The sequence below is a fragment of the Sturnira hondurensis genome, unplaced genomic scaffold, assembly GCF_014824575.4.
Source record: "Sturnira hondurensis isolate 20B ecotype Veracruz unplaced genomic scaffold, ASM1482457v3 Scaffold0008908, whole genome shotgun sequence".
Lineage (NCBI taxonomy): Eukaryota > Metazoa > Chordata > Mammalia > Chiroptera > Phyllostomidae > Sturnira > Sturnira hondurensis.
In genome coordinates, this window is record NW_028081539.1 from 881528 (window position 1) to 890271 (window position 8744).

The following is an 8744-nucleotide window of genomic DNA, read 5'->3' on the forward strand; positions in this document are numbered from 1 at the left end:
CAACTAGAACTTAGGAGGATTTATTTGTATGTCTTTTTATTTTTTATTTTTTCCTTCTCTCTGGGAGGTACAGTTGAGGTCATGTGGTGTTTGTCCAAGTTGCTTGGGGCTACATGACACAGTAGTGGGGCTAAAGTGCAAATGAGGTGGAACTCAGCAACAGCCTGTCAAAACAAGCATGATTTAAACCAGTTGCCGCATACATTATATAATTTTTACAGTGTTGAAAGCAGGAATGATGGACTTTATTGCAGTCACAAGCTACACTTACTATGTTAGATAAGTGCATTCAAGCAGGTCTTCTAGAAGTTCAAAGGTATGTTATTTTTTCTTTGCTTAAAGAATTCAAAAATAAAATTTCTCCAATATTAATTTTAACACTGACTTTATTAGATTGTTATTGCATTACAAATGTACATTTTGCTGGTGATATTGCTTATTTATAATTCTCATAAACTCATGTTTTGAAAAGTCAGTGAAACTTTCCCTAAAGAACAAGGCTTTGTGTTTTCCCTTTCCACAGGCAGGCAATTAGTGTGTCAGGGAGGGCAGAGCCCTGTGCTAGACTGGGCCCTGTCCCAGGTCTGTGACTAATCCTGGGATTTGGCCAAGTCAGTTAACATATCTGTTAGGTTTCTATATATGCAAAATAGAGATGTGTGAGAAGATGAACTCTTTTTTAAGAGTTCATTCATTTTTATTCTCTTCCTGATTCTTAATATTTTATTGATTATACTATTATAGTTATCCAATTTTTCCCCTTTTGGCCTGTCCACCCAGCACCGCCCCCCCCCAACTCCCTCAGGCAATCCCCCACCATTGTTCCTATCCATGGGTCATGTATATAAGTTCTTTGGCTACTCAATTTCCTATACTGTAGTTTACATTCCTATGACTATTCTGTGACTACCTACTTGTACTTCTTTTTTTCCTATTTGTACTTTTAAAAAATATATATTTTATTGATTATGCCATTACAGTTGTCCCACTCCCCCCCTTCACTCCCCTCCACCCTGCACACCTCTTCCCCACCATTCCCCCCCCTTTCATTCATGTCCATGTGTCACAAGTTCTTTAGATTCTGTACTATTTGTACTTCTTAATTCCTTCACCTCTCACCCACTCCGCAACACATCCCTCCTGTTTGGCTACAATCAAAATGCTCTCTGTATCCATGATTCTTTCTCTGTTCTTGTTTGCTTAGTTGGTTTATTAGATTTGACTGTTGATAGATATGTATTTATTGCCATTTTATTGTTCATAGTTTTGATATTTTTCTTTTTCTTAAGTAAGTTCTTTTCACATTTCACATAATAATGGTTTGGTGATGATGAACTCCTTTAGTTTTTCCTTGTCAGGGAAATTCTTTATCTTTCCTTTGATTCTAAATTATATCTTTGCTGGGTAGAGTAATCTTGGCTGTAGGTCCCTTCTTTTCATGACTTTGAATATTTACACTCCAAGGAACATCATAATTAAAATACCAAAGGTTAAAGATAAAGAGAGAATGTTAAAAGAAGCAAGAGAAAAAGTTTGTTACCTACGGGGGAGTTCCCATAAGACTGTCAGCTGATTTCTCAAAGGAAACTTTGCAAGCTGGAAGGGATTGGTGAGAAGATGATCTCTTATTATTTCTTTTAGCTCTGGCATTTTATAATTATAACCTCAGCTCCTATAAGTGCCTACATTTATAGGAGCCAAGGAGGGTCAAGGGTTTATATTTACCCTACAAATTAGGTTTATCACCTCATCCTTTTTAATAAAACTTTCATCGTATAAATTATGTTGTATATTTAAGAAAATATGGTAGCTGAATAAAATAACAAAAAAACCTAAAAGGTTCAATTAACATTTGGTATTTTATTTGAATGTTTATTTCTAAAAATATTCAACATGCATATGCAATCATACTGCGTACAGAATTGTGCATCTTCCTTTTTCTACTGAATTCGATGATGTATTTTCCAAACTCATTAAAAATTCTTAAAAAACAATTTTCTTTCTTAAAATTTCAATGTTGTTAAGTGCAACACAAGTATAAAAAGCTGCATATGTGAATTATCAGAAGGCAAGCGTCTTGCAGTCACCACCCCTCTCAGCCACCCAGAAACACACTTATAACCTGATTCTCTTCCTCTCACTGAAATTTATAGACTGAATACATTTTATGGTAATCACTTTTCTATTTTTCTTTGTATTTTTACTATTCATTATGCATCTCTAACCATTGTCATTTAGTTTTCTCTAAAAGTATAATATTAATGGATCTTTATTTTTCCACTATATAAAGTTACATCAGTAGGTGAAAGTAAAGTTTATGAGATTATTTACTCTCATTCTTGACAGATTATTGCTTTATTTTTTTAAATAGATGTTTGTTCACATGATGTAAAAATTTAAAAGTTTAAAGGGGAGGCAGTGGAGTCTCCCTCTCTTTTGTTTTCTAGACACCTGGCCACCTCTAGCAGCAGTTTTAGGAAGTTGCTATGGAGGAAAAAGGGGCCTAAGAATAGTACTGCTATGTTTTCAGTTTGAATGTCCTAAAATAATCTAACTAGGCATAAAAATTATAATGTAATTCATATTAAAGTATGTGAAATCCCTGTAGTTGATTTTTCTTTTCTTAAAAATATTTTATTTATTTATTTTTGGAGGGAAGGGAAGTAAGGGAGGGAGGGAGGCATTGATTTGTGGTTGCCTCTCACACGTCCCCTACTGGAGACCTGGCACACAACTCAGGCATGTGCCCTGACAGGGAATCGAACCAGCCACCATTTCGTCAGGAGGACAGCATTTGATCTTTCTTTTTTAAAAATATTTATTTATTTATCTCTAGAGGGGGAGGGAAGGAGTGAAATATCAATGTATGGTTGCCTCTCATGAGTCCCTTGCTGGGAACTGACCTGCAACCCAGGCATGTGCCCTGACTGGGAATCAAACCCCCATCGTGTGGTTCGCAGGCCTGCGCTCAATCCTCTGAGCTACACCAGCCAGGGCTTGATTTTTTAACATGGAGTGTCATAATTTTTGGAGTGAGATAATGTAGTTTTGCTCTTAGGTTAGTTGCATGCATAACATTGAGCCATTGTGTGAATTGGATGTGAAATATTCACAAAAAGAAGTCTAGGATCAAATTAGATGTAAATAGTGTTGTGGGTTTTTTTTTAAAAATAAATAAAATGTGGGGACTTTTTTTTCTCTGCAAGGCTCAGCCATGTCACTTGAGACACAAGAACTTCCTAGAGGAGCGGTTTTGCTTTCCTGGTATGAGTGGTGGCGAGGCTGGCTGGCGGCCGTGCTGGGTCGGGCTGTGCCAGGGGGCAGTGCCAGCTGGTCCGTCAGACCACGTCCTGGGACGGGTCTGCCTTCCCTTGGCCTGGCATGGCAAAGGGGCTGGCCCAGCCTAGAGAGAAGGGGTGGCTGAAGACAGCTTTCATGTTCATCCACTTTTTTTTTTAGCCCATCTTCTCTCTTCCTTTTTCAACTGTTCTATTCCCGTCTCGTCCGTGCAGATGGAATGCACCTGCGTCCCAAACATCACCCATGTGAAGATGAGGAAAAGCAGCCCCTTGAAGCACAGCAGGATGAGCAGGATCACCGTGGAGGGTGGCGAGAAGTAGCTGCACTTTGTCCAGTCTTCTTCGAAGCAGGGCAGGAAGTGGAATCCCACCGCGATGAAGGCGTGCAAGGAGATGAGCGCTATGTACATTGTGTGAAGTACTTCTGGTTGTTCTCGCCCACGCAGTTATTGACCCAGGGACAGTGGTGGTCCATCTTCCGAATGCACTGCAAGCGTGGTGCGCTTGGTCAGGCTTGATGCCTCAGCACTTGGGGCATTTTTACACCACCTGGCCGGGCTTCAGCTGTAAACTCTGGATGAACTCTTTAGTGGCGTTTCCTTTGGGCACGGCCCCGGGGTCCATCAGCATGGCCCAGCAGTGGGATGCCAGGGCCAGGAAGGCCAGCAGGTTGAACAGAATCCTGTTGACGATGTTGTACACGTGGTCTCGGGACGGGATCAGCATGACCCAGAGGACCATGAACTCCGCGTAGAGGACCAGAAACCAGAGGTGACAATGGCGCAGGCGATGCCACAGCCATCGCGGATGAACCACATTGCTCCCGCAGGACCAGGGTAGGGAGGCAGGACGCACTTCTCCAGCTGGAGGTACCCTGGCTTCCGCTCAGTGTCTCGGGAGTGGTGGGTCGGGATGAGCATCTTAGGCTATTCTGTCCATACTGGCATCGTGAAGTCGGAGGCAGTTCCCCAGTCCCAGGCCCCTAGTGAGGCTCCCTCCGCAGCCGCCGTAGCCTCCTCCTGCCAATGGCCTGGGGCCTGGCCTCAGGCTGCAGCGATGGCTCCCAGGCAGGAGGCGCCACAGATCCCTGGTCTAGGCCAGACACAGCGGTGCCCAGGAGAAGCCCATGGAGCTCCTGGCAGTGGCGGTGGTGCCTACCGGAGCCCTGTCATGGAGTTTTACTTTGCTTTACTGTAGAGCTGAGAGACCCAAATAACTTTCTTTGCCCTTTGGGCACAATGGAAAACTCAGTTTCTTATGTTTTGCTCTAGCAGATATATTTTATCATCATGGCATCAATAAATAAAGTCATGATGATAAAATGTATTATTGAAAAATACATACATCAGTTTGCATAAATGGAGGAACTATTATCTAACCTGCTTGACTAATATACCATTTTATATTTGGTATACATATAAATATGAGAGAGACTTAATATGAGAGAGAAGAATTTATTGAGGTGTGGCTGTACAGGGACTCTGGGGGCAGGCAGGAATGGCCTGTTGCTTTGCCAGGGCAGAAGCAAAACTAGAAGACTGTCTTGGTGAAGGCACCATCCTTGAATTGGTTCTCCCACCGTTTGTTTCTTGCTCTTCTGTTCCCTCACTCATGTCGCCTTAAAATTTCAGCGGTACTAACTAGCAGTAAGACACAACCTTTGCCTTGTCTGTGAAGGAAACCAAACTATTACAAGAGGTCAGTGAATTCTTTGTGTGGTATTCAGGCTCCCAGACCAGATTACATATGCTCTGTCCAAGAAATGTTATGTGTCAGGCATGGCCCAAACTATTCTGATGGCTGTTTTCATCACTTCAGAAAGAAAATGAAGAGATTCTTGTCCAAATTATTTCTGATCATTTTCAAGAGTACTCTTTCTCTGAAAATATTTCTAACTTAATCATTTATAAAATAACTGGGTTAGCATTCAGAGATAGAAACCTGTCTAACAACAGACTTGATAAGAAAATTGTCTCATCAACAAAGTAAGCAGCTACTTTATTCTCCTTACCTGAGAAATATCAATATGTAATCAAAATTTTATTTTTTTCTTAATGCTACCCAACAGGTTGAATTAGACTATTTCTCAATATAGTCAACTATCAAAAACCTAAGCAAAGAACATAAGTATCTTTCAGAGTATTTCTCTCACCCTGCTCCTTGATGAGTCTGAAGCTTTTAAACAGCTTTTAAACAGTTTAGTAATCTGCATATCTTCTTTCCAAGGACTTCTAAGACACCTGTGTCCCGTAAAAAAGGGCAGGATTTCATTACTAAAGGAATAGGGGAAAACATAGTAACATTATTGGCTTCACTTTATCATGCTTGGTGGGGTGGGGTGGGAGGGGTAGGGGGATATTGATAAGGTGGAAAAAGCAAGTTAGCTGCAGAAACAAGGAAGCAACAGAGTCAAAATGTGGGATGAGTGGGTATTCTGGGTCCTATAGGACAACACAGAGGAAGAGGAAGGCCATGTCATGTCTGTGTGAGGCCTGGCCAGTTGCTGTTGTGGAGGAGAAATGAAGCACAGCTGATCTTATCATTTTAGGTGACCTCATTTATACCTTTTCACTATGACTCAACAGAATGTTGACAAGCCACTTTCTCATCAAATCAGCTGATTGTGTCACCACTCAGTAATGGAGAGAAACTCTGCTAATATCCTGACTCTTAATATATGGAGCTTCTCACCACTCTAAACTCAAACTTGAATAAAATCTTCTTAGCCCTTCCTATATTTCAGTGACTGAGGTTACCCAGCAAATGAGAGAGAGGTCCCTGGGTTTTCAGAATGGCTATAAAGAATTATTTTCATTTAAGGATGCACTGAAAACAGGTATGGTCATTTAAAAAAATGGTTAGGAATGATATATTTGCCATCAGTGATTTGTGACTGCCCAAAATCCATCTTCCTTCTTAACAACACCACATTTCTTTTAAAGGAAGTATAATTGTATTATTATTATTATTAGTAGTAGTACTAGTAGTAGTACCATTATTTTGGCTTTGCTCAGATGGACTTTTACTCCAGGGCCCCTACACTTTTTTAATCACGTTTGAGAATGCATTTGAAACTAGGTCAATCAANCAGAATGGCTATAAAGAATTATTTTCATTTAAGGATGCACTGAAAACAGGTATGGTCATTTAAAAAAATGGTTAGGAATGATATATTTGCCATCAGTGATTTGTGACTGCCCAAAATCCATCTTCCTTCTTAACAACACCACATTTCTTTTAAAGGAAGTATAATTGTATTATTATTATTAGTAGTAGTAGTACTAGTAGTAGTACCATTATTTTGGCTTTGCTCAGATGGACTTTTACTCCAGGGCCCCTACAGTTTTTTAATCACGTTTGAGAATGCATTTGAAACTAGGTCAATCAAACACTGATTCCCTGGAATTTAAATCTTGGGTAGGAGATTAAAGACAGAGAAAATGGTAGGAATTCATCTAATCCTGGGGTGAGGTCCTGGATTTTTGCCACCATGTCACTATTCTGGTCACCCCCAGATCTTGCACCACTGGGTTACCTAGGCTCTGCACATTCTGAAATTATTTCTTGTATAAACCAGCTAGAGCCCATTTCTGTCGTTTGCATCTATAGAATTCTGACTCATTCAGAAGATGTACCTTACCAATTAGGCAGGTTAAAGGAAACTTGACTTTATTGCTTTTAGATAAGTTCTATGAAATCATAGCTTGAGTAGTGCCATTTTTAATAATTTGAACAATTTTTGAAAGCCTTCAGAAAATACTTATTAATAATAAGCACAACAATTTTATTTAAAAAAAAAACCCTGGAAGAAGTAAATAATGTTGAACCAAAAAAATCAGGAAAGTGTTTTTACTGATTATATCATGGCAAAATTATGAAATAGATGACAGTAAGTTTTTTAAATATCTGACATTAAAAGATTAATTAATGTTGTGGCGGCTGACAAATGAGAGCATAGGTCTTATTCTAGATGGAATTATTTCCTCATTGCTATTTGTTTTTTACTATTTAAATCCCACAGAAATTTTCTGGCTAGTTCTGTATTGTGAAGTGCAGAGGTGTAAAATTTCAGGGCGTTGGAACTTGATGTGACTCAAATCCTCCCAGGAGTGAGAATCGTACAGTGAGTTTAGTAAGATGGGATGAAATAGGATCCAAAATCCAGGATTTATTTGTTTTTCCCTTTGATGGTTCAGCAACATTGATGCCTTTTGCGTGGGAAGACTATCCTGATATATCATATTAAAAAAGCGAAGGCCTGATTGCTTGTCACATTTCATCTGTATCATTTATCTGGAAGGATCATCAGGTATAATTCTCCTTATCAACAGACTTAATATATCATATTACCTTTCTTATTTTTTTCATGCATTTTTTGGCAATGGAAATGAAGGCTTATTTGTATCCCACATCTGAATTCCATTCTCACAGATATTATGTAAAATAGAACAGAATGAGTCATAGAATACCAAATATCATAACATTTATGACAGAAGGACTTAGAGAATTATTGCTGTAACAGGTATCCAGCTGGCTCAAAGAAAAAAGTGAATGGAGTTTGATGTGACAATTACACTTTGACTTAACTCTCTGCTTTTTCTCAAAAGAGCCAGCACTTCTATTCAGCCATACTAAACCTATTTGCTCATTGCTTCATAGTCTCAGAAAACAGTTTCCACCAGTCCATGCATCACTTCTAAATTAAAAGCAAGAAGACAGGGGGGGTGGTGACAGTGAGCTCTCATCTCTAGTTTTCTTTTTTAAAAGAGAAACAAAGCTTACAGAAGACTTCTGCTCATGTTTTCATTTCTGCTCATGTTCTCATTTGCCAGAATATAGTCGCACACTGACCATAAACCAAATCACTGGTGAAGGGGACTAAGGCTAGCACGATTGGTCAAAACCAGCTGGCACTCATCTTGTGGGGGATGGAGGGAAAGAAAGGGAAGTTCCATGCTGAAGCAGGGGTGTCCAACCTTTTGATGTCTCTGGGCCACACTGGAAGAAGAGTTGTCTTGGGCCACACATTAAATACAGTGTGACATGTAATCATAAAAACAGTCTCATAATGTTTTAAGTAGATTTACGATTTTGTGTTGGGCTGCATTCATAGCCATCCTGAGCCACATGAGGCCCACAGGCTGCAGGTTGGACACCCTTGCCATTGTAAAGATGTCTCTGCTGAATACAAAACCACAAAACTGGAGAGAAGAAAGGAAGGATGTTATTCTGCATGGAGTGTTATTTTTCCACCCTTTGCCCAGTTTGTTTCTTCTCACTCTTTAGGTCTCTCTTCAAATGTCATCTTTTCAAACAGGCCTTTCCTAAACACGGAATCTGATGTAGGTCCCCCTGATTATTATTATTATTTTTCTTTAAAAAATTTTAAATTTAATTATTGTTCAAGTGCAGTTTTCTGTCTTTTACTCCCATCTCAGCCCACTC

General features: G+C 39.6%; 1 pseudogene; it reads right to left on the reverse strand.

The window, feature by feature from the left end:
- Positions 1-3168: 3168 nt before the first annotated feature.
- Positions 3169-4317, reverse strand: LOC118993815 (palmitoyltransferase ZDHHC3-like; annotated as a pseudogene).
- Between the last annotated feature and the right edge of the window lie 4427 nt (positions 4318-8744).